The sequence below is a fragment of the Pseudophryne corroboree genome, chromosome 12, assembly GCF_028390025.1.
Source record: "Pseudophryne corroboree isolate aPseCor3 chromosome 12, aPseCor3.hap2, whole genome shotgun sequence".
In the NCBI taxonomy this organism is placed as follows: Eukaryota; Metazoa; Chordata; class Amphibia; order Anura; family Myobatrachidae; genus Pseudophryne; species Pseudophryne corroboree.
The window spans coordinates 67092519-67118557 of NC_086455.1; the positions used below are offsets into that span (position 1 = coordinate 67092519).

General features: G+C 45.3%; 1 long non-coding RNA gene across 1 annotated transcript in view; it reads left to right on the forward strand.

Moving 5' to 3' along the window:
• LOC134980138 (uncharacterized) overlaps positions 1-23327 on the forward strand; it is a 46162-nt gene extending 22835 nt beyond the window's left edge. The window contains exons 2-4 of the long non-coding RNA XR_010190337.1: positions 5341-5416; positions 15008-15029; positions 22854-23327. This is a non-coding gene — a long non-coding RNA (uncharacterized LOC134980138). The remainder of the gene's footprint in view (positions 1-5340; positions 5417-15007; positions 15030-22853) is intronic.
• Positions 23328-26039: the final 2712 nt, after the last annotated feature.

Genomic DNA, 26039 nt, shown 5'->3' on the forward strand with positions numbered 1-26039 from the left:
GAACAGTGATTTGGAACTGGACCAATCTTGGGATTGCCTGTTGCAGCGTAAAACGCATATCCTCCAAAGCTGGTAAGCTTGATTTGAAAAATCATTGGGGAGGAGCGCCATCGAACTCCAGCTTGTAGCCCTGAGAAATGAGGTCCTTTACCCAGGTATCTTGGCAGGAGCTTTCACAGATGCGGCTGAAGTGACGCAGCCGAGCTCCCACCTTGAGATCGCCTCGGGGTTGGTGGACACCATCATGCTGAGGCCTTAGTGGAAGCTGAACTGGTGCTCTCCTGAGAACCTGCGATTGTTGGTTTTCTTGTCTTACCTCTGGTTCCTCTAGCCGCATTAGAGGTACCTCTGGCCCTTGATCTAAATCTGTTAGACTGAAAGAACTGGGTAGACGGCCCCGGGTAGGAATGTCTAGCAGGCAGGGCCCCAGAGGGGAGAAATGTGGATTTCCCTACAGCAACTTTAGAAATCCACATATCCAATTCCACCACGAAGAGCCAATCCCCTGAAAAAGGGAGAGACTCTACACTGCGCTTGGACGCAGCCAAAAAGCTCTGCGCACCGACACTGCCATAGCAGTGGTTCTAGCACTAATATTGCCTATCTCCTTGAGAGAGTCACACAGGATGCGTGCAGTGTCCTGAATGTGTTTTAGGAGAGTCACCGTAGGGACCAGGGACATATTCCCTGAGAGGCCCTCCTGAATTTGAGTAGCCCACGTATGAATGGCATGAGTCATCCAGCAACCTGCTATGACCGGTTTTTGTGATATACCTGCTGCTGTGTAGATAGACTTCAGTGTAGTCTCTATTTTTCTATCCCTTGGGTCCTTTATGGTAAAGGATCCCAGATCTGGCAGTACCGCCTTTTTAGATAAGCAAGAGACTGATACGTCAACAGCGGGGGTTCTCCCAGAGTTTCCTGCCTTCAGGAGCAAATGGGAAAGTGTGCAAAAGCCATCTTGACACTTGGTATTTTTTATCTGGATTTTTCCAGGCTAATTTAAACAGCTCATATAACTCTGCAGAATCAGGGAAAAGGACACTGAGTTTGTTCTGTGTTAATAAAAAGACTGCTGTGCCGCAGGATCCTCTAGAGTGAGTTTTAACACATCCCGTATAGCTAGAATGAGGTGTTCAATACCCTGTGTAGAAGGGGAATCCCCAGTAACAGGATCCAATTCCTCCCCCTCCTTCTGTATCTCATCAGAGTCTGAGAGTAAAGCAGGTAACCAATGCTTTTGTGGTCCTGATCTAGAGGGGGGGGGGGGGGGGGGGGCTGTGGAACATCTGCCCTTGCAGGTAAATTTGCAACAGCCTACTGCAGTTGTTGAGTTTTCTGAGTATTAGCAGTGAGCTTAGATGACATATCTGACATCATGGATTTTATGGCACCTAACTGGGAAGGCTCTTGACCCTCCCCCCAGCCCCCTCACGGAGTTGTGAGGACTGGCTGCTTTGTTCACATGATATGGAACCAGATGTAGAGGGAGAGAATCTGGTGTGGCATACACTGCATAATTGGTGTTTTACCATGTTTACAGTAAACAACACTTATATACTCATACACACAGACAAGTAATATAATAGCAAAACTGCCCTTACTGTATGTGAGAGGGAGACAGAGAGAAGGGGACAGCACACTCAAGCTTAACAGCCCCAGTGAGGCTGCAAGCTGTGTAACACCAGAGAATTAGTCCTTTTCAGGACACAGATTGTGTACAATAGTGGCTCTCCGCCTTTGCTACACCCCTGTACCAGTTTTCCTGCATATCTTGAGTGTCTGGAGGAGCTGTGTGTGCCTGCTGCTGCAGCTGTAAGCAGATGAAGCTGCCAAAACGCCACTGGTCCCACACTGAGGAAGCTCCGCCACCTGTAATGGCGCCGGAGCTTCAGTGATATTTATACTGGCAAAGTCCCCATATAAGTGTAAAACATCACAGCAAGTGTTAGTTTTCACTACCGCTGCCAGTGTATACAGGGGGGCTATAGTGGGTCCCCCAGGAGGGTCTCGTATGCCGTCCCTGCATCTTTGCCGCACCAAGAACCAGGGACCCCCCTTAGCGGGGGCCCCAGTTTGTATTCACCACTGTCGTCACCTTCAGGCAATGTTAGGGGTGTGCGGCATGCTGCGATTGTGACCACTAAGGCGCAGTGCCACGCTGTACAACAACCTCTCAGTGCGGTGGTCCTGCAGTGGGGAAACAGCTCTGACACCTTACAGAAGCCAGTGACCGCCCCCCTTCCCTAACTTCCACGGTGCAGGTATGCCGTTGCCCAAACTGCATACCGAAAATAAAGTTTTCAAAGAAACTGAAGAAAACTCTCTGGAGCTCCAGAGTGTGCATCCTCTCCTGAGGGCACTTTTTTCTCAACTGCCTGTGGGAGGGAACATAGAGGGGAGGAGCCAGCACACCCAGTTGAAGAAATTTAAAGTGCACCGGCTCCTTTGGACCCCGTCTATACCCCATCGTACTAATTCCCCAATATACCTTATGGATGATAGATAAACAATGTTGTGTACCCAAAAGTCTTGGAATAGCAACATTGATAACAGAATTAAAACTTTAAACCCATCTTGCAATGTAAAAGTGATTATAAAACTGAACAAACAGGAAAGCTGGGGATCAGGGCTGCTGGTGACACCTTAACAAAAAAAAAACGACACTGGCAGCAACCACATGGGTGTGTTGTTAGACCTGCTAAGCTGCCATTTATTTTTATAATGTTGGCAGTTACATTAAACTCTTTGATAACTTAATAACTTAAACATTTAAACCTGGACAGATGCCATATACTCCAATTAAACAAATGTGTTTTACTAAAATGATTACTAACAAAAATTATTACCCAAAGTCACAGCTCACTAGCAGCAGCAAGCTATGGATGAGTGCACACCAGCACAGAATAGATAAGACACTGATCATGTGGTGCGGTCTCTCCTGACTGGGGTTCCACAAGATGGGATAATGAGAAGTCATCCAGTAAATCATAGTGATTACAGCAAAGAAGCACCTTACAGTGTAGTTGCACCCATGGCAGAATCTGAAGAATGCGGGAGATTTGAAGTACAATGTTCAGCAGCAGATTTATGACTGAAACAGGAGCCTCCCGCAGGATGCAGGAGGGTATGCAACTGTGGCTTACACCCAGGAGCATTGAGAGGTTGGGGAGGGTACTAATTACCTGAGCATATTGGAGGGGTTGGGTGGGAGCCAAGGACAATTGCTGTAAAGAACAAATGTTTAATATTTTTAATTTTCATATTGCAAAGGAGCGTGGTCATGTCTCTCCCATATTTGGCCGCGTTCCCAGTACCTGGGCCCCACTGGGTGGAAGTTTGACCAGTCAAACCGTAACATAGGACAGAAACCTACTTATGCCACTATCCTGTACAATCAATGAGAAAAAAAGATGGGGGACAACTTGTAAATGTATCTGCTGAGATACAGAATAATAATATCTGGTGCCATGCAGGGATTAAATAATAACATAAAAAATATATTTACACAAACAAATTGATTCAGCAAAGCGTTTCTTTACACTAAAATATCTTCTTTGCTTATTGTGTGGCATCTGGTGCCCCCTTGTGGTCTTAACAAATAAGTGCAGCTTTTACTCATCCTATAAATCACTAATGCAGTGGTTTCCAAACTTTTTTGAATCACGGCGCCCTAGAATATCAGAATTTTTTTCACGGCACCCCTAGGCCAAAAAATTCTTATTGAGAAATTTAGAAATAAATAATAAAAGAAATATTACATTAAGTAGATCGCGTTTATATGTCATCCTTAAGATCAGTTGTGTGGTTAGGGACAAGATTTGCTTCTGTTTGACCACGTATTTTATGACTGGCAGCCACCAGCACTGGTTTTGCCTATTATTTTGACTATGAATAATTTGAATTGGTCCTGGACCACCAACCCAGGGCACCCCTGCAAGTGTCCCGAGGCACCCCAGGGAGTCACGGCACACAGTTTGGGAACCTCTGCACTAATGGTTATTCTCTCTCAGGACATTGACGCTTTAGTAGCAATATGTAGCTGTAAATATGTAACAAGTTAAATCAGTGACAATAATCTACATATATAAAAATATACATCAGAAGCAGAAGTGGAGTTGAATGCAAATCGCCTGTAATAACTCCTGCATTGCATGCACGGACAGGGGGAAGTTTTACGACGAGAACTGAATTGCAACATTCTATACTACTGACTGAATTCATTTAAGACAATGTTTTATAATAAATGTAGGCAGAAAACATTTATTTATTTAATGAATATGAAAAAAAGGACTTATAAATAAATACACATTTTTGCAGAAAATCGGGGGTCATTTTCATGTTCAGAAGCCAAAAAAAAGTATCAAATAAATATGTTACAAAAACAGACCTATGTAATGGTTTATTATAGTTTGATATGTTCGCTGGACATATATGTAAATGGCCAGAGGTTGGCACAACATTGGTTTACCACCTCCAGCACTAACACATTGCTTGTGATTGGCTGTTTATGAACCCTTCACTGATGCAGATTGATGCCATTCTGGACCCGGTTATAGATTATGCTTTTGTGAGTGTGCCTAAGACATTGCTTTTTTGTTTATGTAAGTGGGAGTGTGTTCTGTTGTATTGGGAACTTGGCAAGGCTTTTGTACATTAGTTTAAGTGATACAGGTTGAGTATCCCTTATCCAAAATGCTTGGGACCAGAAGAATTTTGGATATCGGATTTTTCCGTATTTTGGAATAATTGCATATCATAATGAGATATCATGGTGATGGGACCTAAGTCTAAGCACAGAAAGCATTTTTGTTACATATACACCTTATACACACAGCCTCAAGGTCATTTTAGCCACTATATGTTTTGTAACTTTGTGCATTACACAAAGTGTGTGTACATTCACACAATTCATTTATTTTTCATATACACCTTATACACACAGCCTGAAGGTCATTTAATACAATATTTTTAATAACTTTGTGTATAAACAAAGTTTGTGTACATTGAGCCATCAAAAAACAAAGGTTTCACTATCTCACTCTCACTCAAAAAAGTCCATATTTCGGAATATTCCGTATTTCGTAATATCTGGATATGGGATACTCAACCTGTACCTAAAGCTGGATACACACTATAAGATAATCTGTTCAATCTATCTGCTTAGAGCAGAAATCTGGTAATGTACTATGGGGGTCATTCTGAGTTGATCACTGCGGATCATTGCATCACAAGCAGCGGGGATTAGTGCAATGCGCATGCGCAAAAGAACCAATGCGCATGTGCGAAGTCAGCCGTGCGACGAATGTGCTGAAATACAAATGCTTATTGTGTTCGCAGTGACCCGACGACAAAGAGGCGTGTTGAAGGTGGTGCAGCGGAATGGCTTCGCTAGCTAGTGAAAAGGGGCGTGAAGGTGGGTGTCTTGTGTGTGAGTGTGCTAAGGGTAGCAGGTGTTGTTTCGTAGGGTGCATATTTTGTTTTTTCATTTCTGCCCAAGTGTGGCTTCTTTATTTTCTGATATTTTTTTCTCTTCAATCTGCTGGTATGTGCATGTTTTTTTTGTGTGTTTTGGGTGGTGGGGTGTTGTTTTCTTTTTTTTTTATAAGTATCCATGTAAGTATATTTGTGTGTGAATTGTGTTTAAGGTAAGTATATGCATGCTAAGTGTGTGTTTGTAGTGTTATTTGTGATTTTTGTTTAAAAAGGTTTTGTTTTGGTTTTTTTTTTGCCCTAATTATTTAATTTTCTTGTCTCCTGGCATCCTACATTTAGATATGGATTATGAGACTGAAGTAAGTATTTTTTAGATGAAGTACTGATTTTCATGTTGTAATTGTTTTAATACATTGGATGTTGTTTTGATTTCATTTTTTTACCTTTTCAGGATGTTGGTGGCCACATATCTAACCTCCGAAGCCATTCAACCCCAACCAGCCCCTCATCCTTGAAGGCAATGGAGGCGTGCAAGGCCTAGTATTTTTCATACCTGTCACACCCTTTTTGGTATGCCAGATGGTGAGGTTTTGCGGCGCTACAGGCTGCCCCATCATGTCATCCTAGAAACTCTCTCGATAATAGAGAGTGATCTAGATACATCCAGTCGGTATCCTACATCAATACCAGCATTGACACAATTCCTTGCTGTGTTACATTTCTGTGCCACAGATTCCTTCCAGCACGTGGTTGGAGTGCTAGTAGGAATTTTGCAGGGGTCCTTCTCAAAAGTGCTATGGTGCGTCATTGCTGCTTTTTGCAAGAGAGTGAAGCAGTTCATCTCAATGCCATTGGATGTTGGGTCCCTACAGTAGTTGTGTTGAAGTGGCAATTCCAGGAAAAGGGTAGTCGCTTCCCACACATTATTGGGGTTGTGGATGGGACACATGTTCCACTAATGGCATCAAAACATAGTGAAGAAAGTTATAGGAACAGAAAAATGTTCCACTCTCTGAATGTGATGGTTGTTTGTGGCCCATCCCTCCAGATCCTGTCCCTGAACGCCAAGTACCCCAGCAGTGCGCATGATGCCCACGTCATTAGGCAATCAGGGATATGGCAAAGATTAAGAATGATGGAAGGCCAAGACACGTGGCTATTGGGTGAGTTGTATTGGCATCATGTAGTATTGATTTTTCCTTTCCCTGTGATGTTGGAGAATTTATATACTTATGATTGTATTGTGTTTTTTACAGGAGATCGTGGATATCCTTGCACCCCCTGGCTCATGACTCCATACAGCACACCCAGGCCAGGGCCACAAACTGTATTTAATTCCACGATAACAGCCACTAGGCAGCTGACGGAGCGCCCCATTGGCATCATGAAAGGACGCTTCCATGTGCTCTACCGCACTGGTGGCGACCTCATGTATTCACCGGAAATGGTAAGTAAAATTGTGGTCTCATGTGCAATCCTGCACAATATTGCTGTGAGGAATTGTGTGGAGCTTCCTCAAACTGAGGAATTTCCCAGAGAGGATGAGGAGCCAGGGGTTGACCGGTCAATGATGCGGGGCATGGAGGCCCAGCATGGCCATGCCATTAGGGCACGAATAGTGCGCCAGTATTTCAGGTATGCTTATGTCCTAATCACATTATACAATTGTTAATGGTAGTATTAATTAGAGATGTGCACTTGAAATTTTTCGGGTTTTGTGTTTTGGTTTTGGGTTCGGTTCCGCGGCCGTGTTTTGGGTTCGACCGCGTTTTGGCAAAACCTCACCGAAATTTTTTTGTCGGATTCGGGTGTGTTTTGGATTCGGGTGTTTTTTTCAAAAAACACTAAAAAACAGCTTAAATCATAGAATTTGGGGGTCATTTTGATCCCAAAGTATTATTAACCTCAAAATCCATAATTTCCACTCATTTTCAGTCTATTCTGAATACCTCACACCTCACAATATTATTTTTAGTCCTAAAATTTGCACCGAGGTCGCTGGATGACTAAGCTAAGCGACCCTAGTGGCCGACACAAACACCGGGCCCATCTAGGAGTGGCACTGCAGTGTCACGCAGGATGGCCCTTCCAAAAAACACTCCCCAAACAGCACATGACGCAAAGAAAAAAAGAGGCGCAATGAGGTAGCTGTGTGAGTAAGATAAGCGACCCTAGTGGCCGACACAAACACCGGGCCCATCTAGGAGTGGCACTGCAGTGTCACGCAGGATGGCCCTTCCAAAAAACACTCCCCAAACAGCACATGACGCAAAGAAAAAAAGAGGCGCAATGAGGTAGCTGTGTGAGTAAGCTAAGCGACCCTAGTGGCCGACACAAACACCTGGCCCATCTAGGAGTGGCACTGCAGTGTCACGCAGGATGGCCCTTCCAAAAAACACTCCCCAAACAGCACATGACGCAAAGAAGAAAAAAAGAGGCGCAATGAGGTAGCTGTGTGAGTAAGATAAGCGACCCTAGTGGCCGACACAAACACCGGGCCCATCTAGGAGTGGCACTGCAGTGTCACGCAGGATGGCCCTTCCAAAAAACACTCCCCAAACAGCACATGACGCAAATAAAAATGAAAGAAAAAAGAGGTGCAAGATGGAATTGTCCTTGGGCCCTCCCACCCACCCTTATGTTGTATAAACAGGACATGCACACTTTAACCAACCCATCATTTCAGTGACAGGGTCTGCCACACGACTGTGACTGAAATGACGGGTTGGTTTGGACCCCCACCGAAAAAGAAGCAATTAATCTCTCCTTGCACAAACTGGCTCTACAGAGGCAAGATGTCCACCTCATCATCATCCTCCGATATATCACCGTGTACATCCCGCTCCTCACAGATTATCAATTCGTCCCCACTGGAATCCACCATCTCAGCTCCCTGTGTACTTTGTGGAGGCAATTGCTGCTGGTCAATGTCTCCACGGAGGAATTGATTATAATTCATTTTAATGAACATCATCTTCTCCACATTTTCTGGAAGTAACCTCGTACGCCGATTGCTGACAAGGTGAGCGGCGGCACTAAACACTCTTTGGGAGTACACACTTGTGGGAGGGCAACTTAGGTAGAATAAAGCCAGTTTGTGCAAGGGCCTCCAAATTGCCTCTTTTTCCTGCCAGTATAAGTACGGACTGTCTGACGTGCCTACTTGGATGCGGTCACTCATATAATCCTCCACCATTCTTTCAATGGTGAGAGAATCATATGCAGTGACAGTAGACGACATGTCCGTAATCGTTGTCAGGTCCTTCAGTCCGGACCAGATGTCAGCATCAGCAGTCGCTCCAGACTGCCCTGCATCACCGCCAGCGGGTGGGCTCGGAATTCTGAGCCTTTTCCTCGCACCCCCAGTTGCGGGAGAATGTGAAGGAGGAGATGTTGATAGGTCGCGTTCCGCTTGACTTGACAATTTTGTCACCAGCAGGTCTTTGAACCCCAGCAGACTTGTGTCTGCCGGAAAGAGAGATCCAAGGTAGGTTTTAAATCTAGGATCGAGCACGGTGGCCAAAATGTAGTGCTCTGATTTCAACAGATTGACCACCCGTGAATCCTTGTTAAGCGAATTAAGGGCTGCATCCACAAGTCCCACATGCCTAGCGGAATCGCTCCCTTTTAGCTCCTCCTTCAATGCCTCCAGCTTCTTCTGCAAAAGCCTGATGAGGGGAATGACCTGACTCAGGCTGGCAGTGTCTGAACTGACTTCACGTGTGGCAAGTTCAAAAGGTTGCAGAACCTTGCACAACGTTGAAATCATTCTCCACTGCGCTTGAGACAGGTACATTCCACCTCCTATATCGTGCTCAATTGTATAGGCTTGAATGGCCTTTTGCTGCTCCTCCAACCTCTGAAGCATATAGAGGGTTGAATTCCACCTCGTTACCACTTCTTGCTTCAGATGATGGCAGGGCAGGTTCAGGCGTTTTTGGTGGTGCTCCAGTTTTCTGTACGTGGTGCCTGTACGCCGAAAGTGTCCCGCAATTCTTCTGGCCACCGACAGCATCTCTTGCACGCCCCTCTCGTTTTTTAAAAAATTCTGCACCACCAAATTCAAGGTATGTGCAAAACATGGGACGTGCTGGAATTTGCCCATATTTAATGCACACACAATATTGCTGGCGTTGTCCGATGCCACAAATCCACAGGAGAGTCCAATTGGGGTAAGCCATTCCGCGATGATCTTCCTCAGTTGCCGTAAGAGGTTTTCAGCTGTGTGCGTATTCTGGAAACCGGTGATACAAAGCGTAGCCTGCCTAGGAAAGAGTTGGCGTTTGCGAGATGCTGCTACTGGTGCCGCCGCTGCTGTTCTTGCGGCGGGAGTCCATACATCTACCCAGTGGGCTGTCACAGTCATATAGTCCTGACCCTGCCCTGCTCCACTTGTCCACATGTCCGTGGTTAAGTGGACATTGGGTACAGCTGCATTTTTTAGGACACTGGTGACTCTTTTTCTGAGGTCTGTGTACATTTTCGGTATCGCCTGCCTAGAGAAATGGAACCTAGATGGTATTTGGTACCGGGGACACAGTACCTCCAACAAGTCTCTAGTTGGCTCTGCAGTAATGATGGATACCGGAACCACGTTTCTCACCACCCAGGATGCCAAGGCCTCAGTTATCCGCTTTGCAGCAGGATGACTGCTGTGATATTTCATCTTCCTCGCAAAGGACTGTTGGACAGTCAATTGCTTGGTGGAAGTAGTAAAAGTGGTCTTACGAGTACGACTTCCCCTCTGGGATGACCATCGACTCCCAGCAGCAACAACAGCAGCGCCAGCAGCAGTAGGCGTTACACGCAAGGATGCATCGGAGGAATCCCAGGCAGGAGAGGACTCGTCAGAATTGCCAGTGACATGGCCTGCAGGACTATTGGCATTCCTGGGGAAGGAGGAAATTGACACTCAGGGAGTTGCTGGGGTGGTTTGCGTGAGCTTGGTTACAAGAGGAAGGGATTTACTGGTCAGTGGACTGCTTCCGCTGTCGCCCAAAGTTTTTGAACTTGTCACTGACTTATTATGAATGCGCTGCAGGTGACGTATAAGGGAGGATGTTCCGAGGTGGTTAACGTCCTTACCCCTACTTATTACAGCTTGACAAAGGCAACACACGGCTTGACAAATGTTGTCCGCATTTCTGGTGAAATACTTCCACACCGAAGAGCTGATTTTTTTGGTATTTTCACCAGGCATGTCGACGGCCCTATTCCTCCCACGGACAACAGGTGTCTCCCCGGGTGCCTGACTTAAACAAACCACCTCACCATCAGAATCCTCCTTGTCAATTTCCTCCCCAGCGCCAGCAACACCCATATCCTCCTCATCCTGGTGTACTTCAACACTGACATCTTCAATCTGACTATCAGGAACTGGACTGCGGGTGCTCCTTCCAGCACTTGCAGGGGGCGTGCAAATGGTGGAAGGCGCATGCTCTTCACGTCCAGTGTTGGGAAGGTCAGGCATCGCAACCGACACAATTGGACTCTCCTTGTGGATTTGGGATTTGGAAGAACGCACAGTTCTTTGCGGTGCTTTTGCCAGCTTGAGTCTTTTCAGTTTTCTAGCGAGAGGCTGAGTGCTTCCATCCTCATGTGAAGCTGAACCACTAGCCATGAACATAGGCCAGGGCCTCAGCCGTTCCTTGCCACTCCGTGTGGTAAATGGCATATTGGCAAGTTTACGCTTCTCCTCCGACAATTTTATTTTAGATTTTGGAGTCCTTTTTTTACTGATATTTGGTGTTTCGGATTTTACATGCTCTGTACTATGACATTGGGCATCGGCCTTGGCAGACGACGTTGCTGGCATTTCATCGTCTCGGCCATGACTAGTGGCAGCAGCTTCAGCACGAGGTGGAAGTGGATCTTGATCTTTCCCTAATTTTGGAACCTCAACATTTTTGTTCTTCATATTTTAATAGGCACAACTAAAAGACACAGAGGTAGCTACAGCCGTGGACTACCGTACTGTGTCTGCTGCTAATATAGACTGGATGATAATGAGATGAAATCAATATATATATATATAATATCACTAGTACTGCAGCCGGACAGGTATATAATATATATTTATTATGTACTAATGACTGATGACGGACCTGCTGGACACTGTCAGCTCAGCAGCACCGCAGACTGCTACAGTAAGCTACTATAGTAGTATGTATCAAGAAGAAAGAAAAAAAAAACCACGGGTAGGTGGTATACAATTATGGATGGACCAGCGACTGCCGACACAGAGGTAGCTACAGCCGTGGACTACCGTACTGTGTCTGCTGCTAATATAGACTGGATGATAATGAGATGAAATCAATATATATATATATATAATATTACACTAGTACTGCAGCCGGACAGGTATATAATATATATTTATTTTGTACTAATGACTGATGACGGACCTGCTGGACACTGTCAGCTCAGCAGCACCGCAGACTGCTACAGTAAGCTACTATAGTAGTATGTATCAAGAAGAAAGAAAACAAAAAAACCACGGGTAGGTGGTATACAATTATGGATGGACCAGCGACTGCCGACACAGAGGTAGCTACAGCCGTGGACTACCGTACTGTGTCTGCTGCTAATATAGACTGGATGATAATGAGATGAAATCAATATATATATATATATAATATCACACTAGTACTGCAGCCGGACAGGTATATAATATATATTTATTATGTACTAATGACTGATGACGGACCTGCTGGACACTGTCAGCTCAGCAGCACCGCAGACTGCTACAGTAAGTTACTATAGTAGTATGTATCAAGAAGAAAGAAAAAAAAAAAACCACGGGTAGGTGGTATACAATTATGGATGGACCAGCGACTGCCGACACAGAGGTAGCTACAGCCGTGGACTACCGTACTGTGTCTGCTGCTAATATAGACTGGATGATAATGAGATGAAATCAATATATATATATATAATATCACACTAGTACTGCAGCCGGACAGGTATATAATATATATTTATTATGTACTAATGACTGATGACGGACCTGCTGGACACTGTCAGCTCAGCAGCACCGCAGACTGCTACAGTAAGCTACTATAGTAGTATGTATCAAGAAGAAAGAAAAAAAAAACCACGGGTAGGTGGTATACAATTATGGATGGACCAGCGACTGCCGACACAGAGGTAGCTACAGCCGTGGACTACCGTACTGTGTCTGCTGCTAATATAGACTGGATGATAATGAGATGAAATCAATATATATATATATATATAATATTACACTAGTACTGCAGCTGGACAGGTATATAATATATATTTATTTTGTACTAATGACTGATGACGGACCTGCTGGACACTGTCAGCTCAGCAGCACCGCAGACTGCTACAGTAAGCTACTATAGTAGTATGTATCAAGAAGAAAGAAAACAAAAAAACCACGGGTAGGTGGTATACAATTATGGATGGACCAGCGACTGCCGACACAGAGGTAGCTACAGCCGTGGACTACCGTACTGTGTCTGCTGCTAATATAGACTGGATGATAATGAGATGAAATCAATATATATATATATATAATATCACACTAGTACTGCAGCCGGACAGGTATATAATATATATTTATTATGTACTAATGACTGATGACGGACCTGCTGGACACTGTCAGCTCAGCAGCACCGCAGACTGCTACAGTAAGTTACTATAGTAGTATGTATCAAGAAGAAAGAAAAAAAAAAACCACGGGTAGGTGGTATACAATTATGGATGGACCAGCGACTGCCGACACAGAGGTAGCTACAGCCGTGGACTACCGTACTGTGTCTGCTGCTAATATAGACTGGATGATAATGAGATGAAATCAATATATATATATATAATATCACACTAGTACTGCAGCCGGACAGGTATATAATATATATTTATTATGTACTAATGACTGATGACGGACCTGCTGGACACTGTCAGCTCAGCAGCACCGCAGACTGCTACAGTAAGCTACTATAGTAGTATGTATCAAGAAGAAAGAAAAAAAAAACACGGGTAGGTGGTATACAATTATGGATGGACCAGCGACTGCCGACACAGAGGTAGCTACAGCCGTGGACTACCGTACTGTGTCTGCTGCTAATATAGACTGGATGATAATGAGATGAAATCAATATATATATATATAATATCACACTAGTACTGCAGCCGGACAGGTATATAATATATATTTATTATGTACTAATGACTGATGACGGACCTGCTGGACACTGTCAGCTCAGCAGCACCGCAGACTTCTACAGTAAGCTACTATAGTAGTATGTATCAAGAAGAAAGAAAAAAAAAACCACGGGTAGGTGGTATACAATTATGGATGGACCAGCGACTGCCGACACAGAGGTAGCTACAGCCGTGGACTACCGTACTGTGTCTGCTGCTAATATAGACTGGATGATAATGAGATGAAATCAATATATATATATATATAATATCACACTAGTACTGCAGCCGGACAGGTATATAATATATATTTATTATGTACTAATGACAATATTATATATATATTATATACAATTATATATATATATTATATATATTAAACTGGTGGTGATTATTATAAACTGGTGGTCAGGTCACTGGTCACACTATCAGCAACTTGCAAGTAGTACTCCTAAGCAGACAATCACAATATATATTATACTGGTGGTCAGTGTGGTCACAATGGCAGTGTGGCACTCTGGCAGCAAAAGTGTGCACTGTACGTTATATGTACTCCTGAGTCCTGCTCTCAGACTCTAACTGCTCCCCACTGTCAGTGTCTCCCCCACAAGTCAGATATACATTATACAGTCACACTATCTATCTATCACTTCAGCAAGTAGTAGTACTCCTCCTAAAGTACTCCTCCTAATGCTCCCCAAAATTACTACTGTGTCTCTCTCTACTCTAGTCTCACTCTCTATAAACGGAGAGGACGCCAGCCACGTCCTCTCCCTATCAATCTCAATGCATGTGTGAAAATGGCGGCGACGCGCGGCTCCTTATATAGAATCCGAGTCTCGCGATAGAATCCGAGCCTCGCGAGAATCCGACAGCGGGATGATGACGTTCGGGCGCACTCGGGTTAACCGAGCAAGGCGGGAAGATCCGAGTCGCTCGGACCCGTGTAAAAAAACATGAAGTTCGGGCGGGTTCGGATTCCGAGGAACCGAACCCGCTCATCTCTAGTATTAATAGTTTAAATGGTGTGAGGTTTAACATATGTGACTCTAGCTTGGAGGACTAAAATGAAGACATGTTTCTTGCAGACATTTTTAATACATGGTTGATATTAATGGGTAATGTGTATGTGTTTTGAGTAGTAACATAACTTACTGTGAACTTGATAGGTCTGGAAATGCCCATTGAACAACAGTATTGTTGTGTTTATCAGATATATTTCGAAGTCCAGGTTTTTTCTGTTTTCTCACCAAGAAATCTTTTCTGATGTTAACATAGAAATGCTAACATTGTTTTTTTTGCGGTTAACATTTCACATGCAAGCCTATTATTTAATTTGTGCTTTTATTTTTCATAACAACCTACCCATCTACCCACAATAATACTACAATCCTGGATTGATTAGCTGAATGAGGCTTCCAAATGTGGTGAGTTTTATATATATATGTATAGCAGTGAGATATTTAGCAGTGTGAGAGTCGAAGTTTATCAATACCGATGACACCATCACATTTTGGCCAATCAACATTTAGCACACAGTATAAATATTAGCCCCTCTTGATAAAACGCCATTGGCAACATGCGAGCTGCAACTTTCAGTATGAGGGAGCTGCGGCTCCTGACTGCTATTATAGACCACCGAGTAGTAGAGATGAGCGGGTTCGGTTTCTTTGAATCCGAACCCGCACGAACTTCACTTTTTTTTTCACGGGTCCGAGCGACTCGGATCTTCCCGCCTTGCTCGGTTAACCCGAGCGCGCCCGAACGTCATCATGACGCTGTCGGATTCTCGCGAGACTCGGATTCTATATAAGGAGCCGCGCGTCGCCGCCATTTTCACACGTGCATTGAGATTGATAGGGAGAGGACGTGGCTGGCGTCCTCTCCATTAGAATAGATTAGAAGAGAGAGAGAGAGAGAGAGATTGTGCAGACAGAGTTTACCACAGTGACCAGTGCAGTTGTTGTTAAGTTAACTTTTATTTAATATATCCGTTCTCTGCTATATCCGTTCTCTGCCTGAAAAAAACGATACACAGCAGTCACACAGTGTGACTCAGTCTGTGTGCACTCAGCTCAGCCCAGTGTGCTGCACATCAATGTATAAAAGCTTATAATAATTGTGGGGGAGACTGGGGAGCACTGCAGGTTGTTATAGCAGGAGCCAGGAGTACATAATATTATATTAATTTAAAATTAAACAGTGCACACTTTTGCTGCAGGAGTGCCACTGCCAGTGTGACTAGTGGTGACCAGTGCCTGACCACCAGTATAGTAGTATATTGTTGTATACTATCTCTTTATCAACCAGTCTATATTAGCAGCAGACACAGTACAGTGCGGTAGTTCACGGCTGTGGCTACCTCTGTGTCGGCAGTCGGCACTCGGCAGGCAGTCCGTCCATCCATAATTGTATAATTATATACCACCTAACCGTGGTATTTTTTTTTCTTTCTTTATACCGTCGTCATAGTCATACTAGTTGTTACGAGTATACTACTATCTCTTTATCAACCAGTGTACAGTGCGGTAGTTCACGGCTGTGGCTACCTCTGTGTCGGCAGTCGGCAGGCAGTCCGTCCATCCATAATTGTATTATTATAATATATACCACCTAACCGTGGTTTTTTTTTCATTCTTTATACCGTCATAGTGTCATACTAGTTGTTACGAGTATACTACTATCTCTTTATCAACCAGTGTACAGTGCGGTAGTTCACGGCTGTGGCTACCTCTGTGTCGGCAGTCGGCAGGCAGTCCGTCCATCCATAATTGTATTATTATAATATATACCACCTAACCGTGGTTTTTTTTTCATTCTTTATACCGTCATAGTGTCATACTAGTTGTTACGAGTATACTACTATCTCTTTATCAACCAGTGTACAGTGCGGTAGTTCACGGCTGTGGCTACCTCTGTGTCGGCAGTCGGCAGGCAGTCCGTCCATCCATAATTGTATTATAATATATACCACCTAACCGTGGTTTTTTTTTCATTCTTTATACCGTCATAGTCAGTCATACTAGTTGTTACGAGTATACTACTATCTCTTTATCAACCAGTGTACAGTGCGGTAGTTCATGGCTGTGGCTACCTCTGTGTCGGCAGTCGGCAGGCAGTCCGTCCATCCATAATTGTATTATAATATATACCACCTAACCGTGGTTTTTTTTTCATTCTTTATACCGTCATAGTCAGTCATACTAGTTGTTACGAGTATACTACTATCTCTTTATCAACCAGTGTACAGTGCGGTAGTTCACGGCTGTGGCTACCTCTGTGTCGGCACTCGGCAGGCAGTCCGTCCATCCATAATTGTATTATAATATATACCACCTAACCGTGGTTTTTTTTTCATTCTTTATACCGTCATAGTCAGTCATACTAGTTGTTACGAGTATACTACTATCTCTTTATCAACCAGTGTACAGTGCGGTAGTTCACGGCTGTGGCTACCTCTGTGTCGGAACTCGGCAGGCAGTCCGTCCATCCATAATTGTATTATTATAATATATACCACCTAACCGTGGTTTTTTTTTCATTCTTTATACCGTCATAGTCAGTCATACTAGTTGTTACGAGTATACTACTATCTCTTTATCAACCAGTGTACAGTGCGGTAGTTCACGGCTGTGGCTACCTCTGTGTCGGCAGTCGGCAGGCAGTCCGTCCATCCATAATTGTATTATAATATATACCACCTAACCGTGGTTTTTTTTTCATTCTTTATACCGTCATAGTCAGTCATACTAGTTGTTACGAGTATACTACTATCTCTTTATCAACCAGTGTACAGTGCGGTAGTTCACGGCTGTGGCTACCTCTGTGTCGGAACTCGGCAGGCAGTCCGTCCATCCATAATTGTATTACAATATATACCACCTAACCGTGGTTTTTTTTTCATTCTTTATACCGTCATAGTCAGTCATACTAGTTGTTACGAGTATACTACTATCTCTTTATCAACCAGTGTACAGTGCGGTAGTTCACGGCTGTGGCTACCTCTGTGTCGGCACTCGGCAGGCAGTCCGTCCATCCATAATTGTATTACAATATATACCACCTAACCGTGGTTTTTTTATACCACCTAACCGTGGCAGTCCGTCCATAATTGTATACTAGTATCCAATCCATCCATCTCCATTGTTTACCTGAGGTGCCTTTTAGTTCTGCCTATAAAATATGGAGAACAAAAAAGTTGAGGTTCCAAAATTAGGGAAAGATCAAGATCCACTTCCACCTCGTGCTGAAGCTGCTGCCACTAGTCATGGCCGAGACGATGAAATGCCAGCAACGTCGTCTGCCAAGGCCGATGCCCAATGTCATAGTACAGAGCATGTCAAATCCAAAACACCAAATATCAGAAAAAAAAGGACTCCAAAACCTAAAATAAAATTGTCGGAGGAGAAGCGTAAACTTGCCAATATGCCATTTACCACACGGAGTGGCAAGGAACGGCTGAGGCCCTGGCCTATGTTCATGGCTAGTGGTTCAGCTTCACATGAGGATGGAAGCACTCAGCCTCTCGCTAGAAAACTGAAAAGACTCAAGCTGGCAAAAGCACCGCAAAGAACTGTGCGTTCTTTGAAATCCCAAATCCACAAGGAGAGTCCAATTGTGTCGGTTGCGATGCCTGACCTTCCCAACACTGGACGTGAAGAGCATGCGCCTTCCACTATTTGCATGCCCCCTGCAAGTGCTGGAAGGAGCACCCGCAGTCCAGTTCCTGATAGTCAGATTGAAGATGTCAGTGTTGAAGTACACCAGGATGAGGAGGATATGGGTGTTGCTGGCGCTGGGGAGGAAATTGACCAGAAGGATTCTGATGGTGAGGTGGTTTGTTTAAGTCAGGCACCCGGGGAGACACCTGTTGTCCGTGGGAGGAATATGGCCGTTGACATGCCAGGTGAAAATACCAAAAAAATCAGCTCTTCGGTGTGGAGGTATTTCACCAGAAATGCGGACAACAGGTGTCAAGCCGTGTGTTCCCTTTGTCAAGCTGTAATAAGTAGGGGTAAGGACGTTAACCACCTCGGAACATCCTCCCTTATACGTCACCTGCAGCGCATTCATAATAAGTCAGTGACAAGTTCAAAAACTTTGGGTGACAGCGGAAGCAGTCCACTGACCAGTAAATCCCTTCCTCTTGTAACCAAGCTCACGCAAACCACCCCACCAACTCCCTCAGTGTCAATTTCCTCCTTCCCCAGGAATGCCAATAGTCCTGCAGGCCATGTCACTGGCAAGTCTGACGAGTCCTCTCCTGCCTGGGATTCCTCCGATGCATCCTTGCGTGTAACGCCTACTGCTGCTGGCGCTGCTGTTGTTGCCGCTGGGAGTCGATGGTCATCCCAGAGGGGAAGTCGTAAGCCCACTTGTACTACTTCCAGTAAGCAATTGACTGTTCAACAGTCCTTTGCGAGGAAGATGAAATATCACAGCAGTCATCCTACTGCAAAGCGGATAACTGAGTCCTTGACAACTATGTTGGTGTTAGACGTGCGTCCGGTATCCGCCGTTAGTTCACAGGGAACTAGACAATTTATTGAGGCAGTGTGCCCCCGTTACCAAATACCATCTAGGTTCCACTTCTCTAGGCAGGCGATACCGAGAATGTACACGGACGTCAGAAAAAGACTCACCAGTGTCCTAAAAAATGCAGTTGTACCCAATGTCCACTTAACCACGGACATGTGGACAAGTGGAGCAGGGCAGGGTCAGGACTATATGACTGTGACAGCCCACTGGGTAGATGTATGGACTCCCGCCGCAAGAACAGCAGCGGCGGCACCAGTAGCAGCATCTCGCAAACGCCAACTCTTTCCTAGGCAGGCTACGCTTTGTATCACCGCTTTCCAGAATACGCACACAGCTGAAAACCTCTTACGGCAACTGAGGAAGATCATCGCGGAATGGCTTACCCCAATTGGACTCTCCTGTGGATTTGTGGCATCGGACAACGCCAGCAATATTGTGTGTGCATTAAATATGGGCAAATTCCAGCACGTCCCATGTTTTGCACATACCTTGAATTTGGTGGTGCAGAATTTTTTAAAAAACGACAGGGGCGTGCAAGAGATGCTGTCGGTGGCCAGAAAAATTGCGGGACACTTTCGGCGTACAGGCACCACGTACAGAAGACTGGAGCACCACCAAAAACTACTGAACCTGCCCTGCCATCATCTGAAGCAAGAAGTGGTAACGAGGTGGAATTCAACCCTCTATATGCTTCAGAGGTTGGAGGAGCAGCAAAAGGCCATTCAAGCCTATACAATTGAGCACGATATAGGAGATGGAATGCACCTGTCTCAAGTGCAGTGGAGAATGATTTCAACGTTGTGCAAGGTTCTGATGCCCTTTGAACTTGCCACACGTGAAGTCAGTTCAGACACTGCCAGCCTGAGTCAGGTCATTCCCCTCATCAGGCTTTTGCAGAAGAAGCTGGAGGCATTGAAGAAGGAGCTAACACGGAGCGATTCCGCTAGGCATGTGGGACTTGTGGATGCAGCCCTTAATTCGCTTAACAAGGATTCACGGGTGGTCAATCTGTTGAAATCAGAGCACTACATTTTGGCCACCGTGCTCGATCCTAGATTTAAAGCCTACCTTGGATCTCTCTTTCCGGCAGACACAGGTCTGCTGGGGTTGAAAGACCTGCTGGTGACAAAATTGTCAAGTCAAGCGGAACGCGACCTGTCAACATCTCCTCCTTCACATTCTCCCGCAACTGGGGGTGCGAGGAAAAGGCTCAGAATTCCGAGCCCACCCGCTGGCGGTGATGCAGGGCAGTCTGGAGCGACTGCTGATGCTGACATCTGGTCCGGACTGAAGGACCTGACAACGATTACGGACATGTCGTCTACTGTCACTGCATATGATTCTCTCAACATTGATAGAATGGTGGAGGATTATATGAGTGACCGCATCCAAGTAGGCACGTCACACAGTCCGTACTTATACTGGCAGGAAAAAGAGGCAATTTGGAGGCCCTTGCACAAACTGGCTTTATTCTACCTAAGTTGCCCTCCCACAAGTGTGTACTCCGAAAGAGTGTTTAGTGCCGCCGCTCACCTTGTCAGCAATCGGCGTACGAGGTTACATCCAGAAAATGTGGAGAAGATGATGTTCATTAAAATGAATTATAATCAATTCCTCCGCGGAGACATTGACCAGCAGCAATTGCCTCCACAAAGTACACAGGGAGCTGAGATGGTGGATTCCAGTGGGGACGAATTGATAATCTGTGAGGAGGGGGATGTACACGGTGATATATCGGAGGGTGAAGATGAGGTGGACATCTTGCCTCTGTAGAGCCAGTTTGTGCAAGGAGAGATTAATTGCTTCTTTTTTGGGGGGGGTCCAAACCAACCCGTCATATCAGTCACAGTCGTGTGGCAGACCCTGTCACTGAAATGATGGGTTGGTTAAAGTGTGCATGTCCTGTTTTGTTTATACAACATAAGGGTGGGTGGGAGGGCCCAAGGATAATTCCATCTTGCACCTCTTTTTTCTTTTCTTTTTCTTTGCATCATGTGCTGATTGGGGAGGGTTTTTTGGAAGGGACATCCTGCGTGACACTGCAGTGCCACTCCTAGATGGGCCCGGTGTTTGTGTCGGACACTAGGGTCGCTAATCTTACTCACACAGCTACCTCATTGCGCCTCTTTTTTTCTTTGCGTCATGTGCTGTTTGGGGAGGGTTTTTTGGAAGGGACATCCTGCGTGACACTGCAGTGCCACTCCTAGATGTGCCCGGTGTTTGTGTCGGCCACTAGGGTCGCTAATCTTACTCACACAGTCAGCTACCTCATTGCGCCTCTTTTTTTCTTTGCGTCATGTGCTGTTTGGGGAGGGTTTTTTGGAAGGGCCATCCTGCGTGACACTGCAGTGCCACTCCTAGATGGGCCCGGTGTTTGTGTCGGCCACTAGGGTCGCTAATCTTACTCACACAGCTACCTCATTGCGCCTCTTTTTTTCTTTGCGTCATGTGCTGTTTGGGGAGGGTTTTTTGGAAGGGACATCCTGCGTGACACTGCAGTGCCACTCCTAGATGGGCCCGGTGTTTGTGTCGGCCACTAGGGTCGCTTATCTTACTCACACAGCGACCTCGGTGCAAATTTTAGGACTAAAAATAATATTGTGAGGTGTGAGGTATTCAGAATAGACTGAAAATGAGTGTAAATTATGGTTTTTGAGGTTAATAATACTTTGGGATCAAAATGACCCCCAAATTCTATGATTTAAGCTGTTTTTTAGTGTTTTTGGAAAAAAACACCCGAATCCAAAACACACCCGAATCCGACAAAAATAATTCGGTGAGGTTCTGCCAAAACGCGTTCGAACCCAAAACACGGCCGCGGAACCGAACCCAAAACCAAAACACAAAACCCGAAAAATTTCAGGCGCTCATCTCTACCGAGTAGGCCACGTGGGACCCTACATACCGAATTCCAGGAAGTATGTGGTCTACGCAGAGGTCCACAGAGTACTAAGTGGACCCTCGTACAATTAGAGCGGCGGTGGTCGGACCTCCACCGCCATCAGCCTGAATTGCTGGTGCTGCGCCAGCAAATCTGCCAACGTGAGTAATCCGCAATAACACAGTTGTTTGCGTGAGTATGTATTTTACCATTTAAATGATGAAAAATATTAGCAAACAGCATTACACATAAGACCTATACTGTATGCTTAGAGACTGTGTGGGGGTAGGCCTTGCAGGACACACTGGGGAACAGAGTGGGAAGGGCCCATGTGTAGGGGTGTGGGCTGTCTCCACAGAGGCTGTAGACAGACACCACTTTTGTTTGACAGAGAAGTTTACAGTGCATGGAGTGTGGTCCTTCATAAATAAATACAGGAATTCCAGCAAGCAGGATAATCACAATGCGTACCATTAAAATGGCAATAGTCCTGCATAGTGTCACTTAACATATGTGTTAGGTATAATGAAAGTGGCCAAGCTGGAGCTGGAAACCTATAGGGGCAGGTGGTAGGCCAATGCACAGTGGACCGCTGCACAACTCCCGTGTACTCCTGTGGCACAGTACATTCCTGTGTGCGTGTGTGCAATTTAGATTAGCCAAAAAATGTTAAGGGAAAAGAAGAAAAAAAAATTGAAGCCAAAATAGCTCTTTTTATTTTAAAAAAAGGAACATGACAAATAATACAATGGGACCATATGACACAAACATTTACAATACAATTTTTTAATTACAAATACATCAACATATTTGTGTCTTTCTGTCTTTTTAGGCATAACACAAAGCAAAGAAGCCCAGGAGGAAGTGGACAAAGCCTCCCCTCCTCAACAACCCGACCCCCATCACACCTCGTCCTTTTCTGAACCCTCCTCCCCCTCTTAACAACCCACCCCCCATCAATCCGCATCCTCCTCCTTCTCCACCTCTCAAACCCCCTCCCCCCCTCAACAACCCGCTCCCCATCAATCCGCATCCTTCTCTTCCTCCTCCTCCTCCCAATCTAACCCCTCCTCTCAACCCCCCTCAATCTGACCACCCCTCTCAAACCCCGTCACCCATCCAACCTCCAACCCCTTTCAAGACCCTTCACCCATACAACCTCCTTCCCCCATACAACCTCCCATCCCCTTTCAATCCCCTTCCCCCATCCAACCTCCCACCCCCTTTCAACCCCCTTCCCCCAGCCCAAGCCAACCAGGAGAGTGGGCAGCTGAGGAGGAGGTGGATTGTGCTGTACATCCTTCGGGTGATAGTAAGTAATTTCTACCACAGAAATGTATTTGTAAGATGGTTGAAATTTAGATACAGGTACATGTGTTTTCAAACTGTGACCCTGCATATGCTGATCTGAAACACATACCAACAGTTCATGTCTCAGCTTATGTATTAAGGCATGCTATCACTGAGTCAGGACATGCTTGGATATGGATATGGAAAAGGTCAAATATTATATCTAGTTTTTAATTTTTGACTAAATAAAAGTTATGTTTTAAATTAAATAGTTGATTAAGAGTGCCCCCACAAAGAGGTTACTTCTTGGTTCCCTGATCCCTTTCAAGGAACAATTTTCTCTTGTGGATATGTAGTTCACCAGCAGATGTAGAGACGCAGTCTGCTGAGGCTGGGCCTACACCAGAGATGGTGAGCCCTGGCCACTGCAGATGTTGCTAAAGTACACATCCCAGCATGGGCTGCACCCGTTTTAGCATGGCTATTTTTGGATTACATTGGAGGCCATGCTGGTATGTATAGTTCATAATCAGCTGGAGGGCCAAAGGTTCGACATCCCTGACCTAGCTAGTGACTGGTTAAAGTGTATTTTGTGCCTTGCTTCTATGTTGTGTAATGTGAGAAACTAATTTTGTATTGTTTACATTCATTACAGATGATGTGGTTGGAGATCCCAATGCCTTGATTGGCCAAAGTTTGGCAAGGATGGAGGTCCATTGCCGGGGCCTCCTGGCCGAAATAAATTACTTGCAGAATTTTTTAAAAAAAACTTTAATTATGAGAGTGAAAAATTTCCTGAAAAAACCCAAAAAACAAAATAAAAGTTTAAATCGCAGAAATGGTGTGTTGTGTCCTGTAAAATAGGATTTTAATTACCTACCGGTAAATCCTTTTCTCGTAGTTCGTAGAGGATGCTGTGGTCCACATTAGTGCCATGGGGTATAGATGGGTCCCTTGGGAGCCATGGGCACTTTAAGAGTTTAATAGTGTGGGTTGGCTCCTCCCCTCTATGCTCCTCCTACCAGACTCAGTCTGGAAACTGTGCCCGAGGAGACGGACATACTTTGAGAGAGGGAGATACACAGATAGTGGCTATATTCACACCAGCTCACACAGAATAAGGCAAACCAAGCTAACCAGCTTGAACAAGTCAGCAACAGCTGAACAACAGTACTAAACCAAGTAACAAGGCAGTACTGAACCAAGGAACTACTGCAGGAGACCGAAGCACTGGGCGTGCGTCCAGCATCCTCTACGAACTACGAGAAAAGGACTTACCGGCAGGTAATTAAAATCCTATTTTCTCTTACTTCTTAGAGGATGCTGGGGTCCACATTAGTACCATGGGGATGTACCAAAGCTCCCAGTACAGGAGGGAGAGCGCGGAGGCGCCTGCAGAACTGATTGACCAAACTTTAGGTCCTCAGAGGCCAAAGTATCGAACTTGTACAACCTAGCAAATGTGTTCGACCCAGACTAAGTAGCCGCTCTGCAAAGTTGTAAAGCCAAGACACCCCGGGCAGTCGCCCAGGAAGAGCCCACTTTACGAGTAGAGTGGGTCTTAACAGATTTTGGACACAGCAATCCTGCCGTAGAATACGCATGGTGGATAGTGAACCTGATCCAGCGAGAAATCATCTGCTTGGAAGCAGGCCACCCAACCTTGTTGGGATCATAAAGGACAAACAGATTGTCCGACTTTCTGTGACGAGCAGTCCTCTTCACATAGATCAGCAAACCTCTTACAACATCCAAGGACTTTGAGGTAATTGAGGAGTCAGTAGCCACTGGTACCACAATAGGTTGGTTGATGTGAAAAGCCGACACAACCTTTGGAAGAAACTGCTGACGTGTCCTGAGCTCAGCTCTATCCTCATGGAAAATTAAGTAGAGGCTTTTACAGGACAAAGCCCCCAGTTCCGACACACGTCTAGCAGATGCTAACGCTAACAATGTGACAGCCTTTCAAATGAGAAACGTGACCTCAACCTCCTGCAAAGGCTCGAACCAATCCGATTGCAGGAACTGCAACACCACGTTAAGATCTCAGGATGCCGTAGGAGGCACAAAGGGAAGCTGGATGTGTAGAACCCCTTTCAAGAAAGTCTGAACCTCAGGGACGGAAGCCAACTGTTTCTGGAAGAAAATGGACAAGGCCGAAATCTGGACTTTTATGGAGCCCAAACGTAGGCCCACATCCACACCTGCTTGCAGGAAGAGGAGAAGTTGAAACTCCATCAGAGGAAACTTCTTGGATTTACACCAAGACACGTACTTTTTCCAAATCCGATGGTAATGTTTAGAAGTTACTCCCTTCCTAGCCTGTATCAGGGTAGGAATTACCTTTTTCGGAATGCCCTTTCGAGCTAAGATCTGGCGTTCAACCTCCGTGCCGTCAAACGTAGCTGCAGTAAGTCTTGATAAGCGAATGGCCCCTGTTGAAGAAGGTCCTCGCGAAGAGGAAGAGGCCTCGGATCCTCCAGGAGTAAATCCAGAAGATCCGCATACCAAGCCCTTCTTGGCCAGTCCGGAGCAATGAGGATCGCCTGAACTCTTTTTTTTATTAGTTTGAGAATCCTTGGGATGAGTGGAAGTAGAGGGAACACATACACTGAGTGGAACACCCACGGAGTCACAAGTGCGTCCACCGCCACTGCTTGCGGGTCTCTCGACCTGGAACAGTACCTCCGAAGCTTCTTGTTGAGGAGAGAGGCAATCATATCTACCT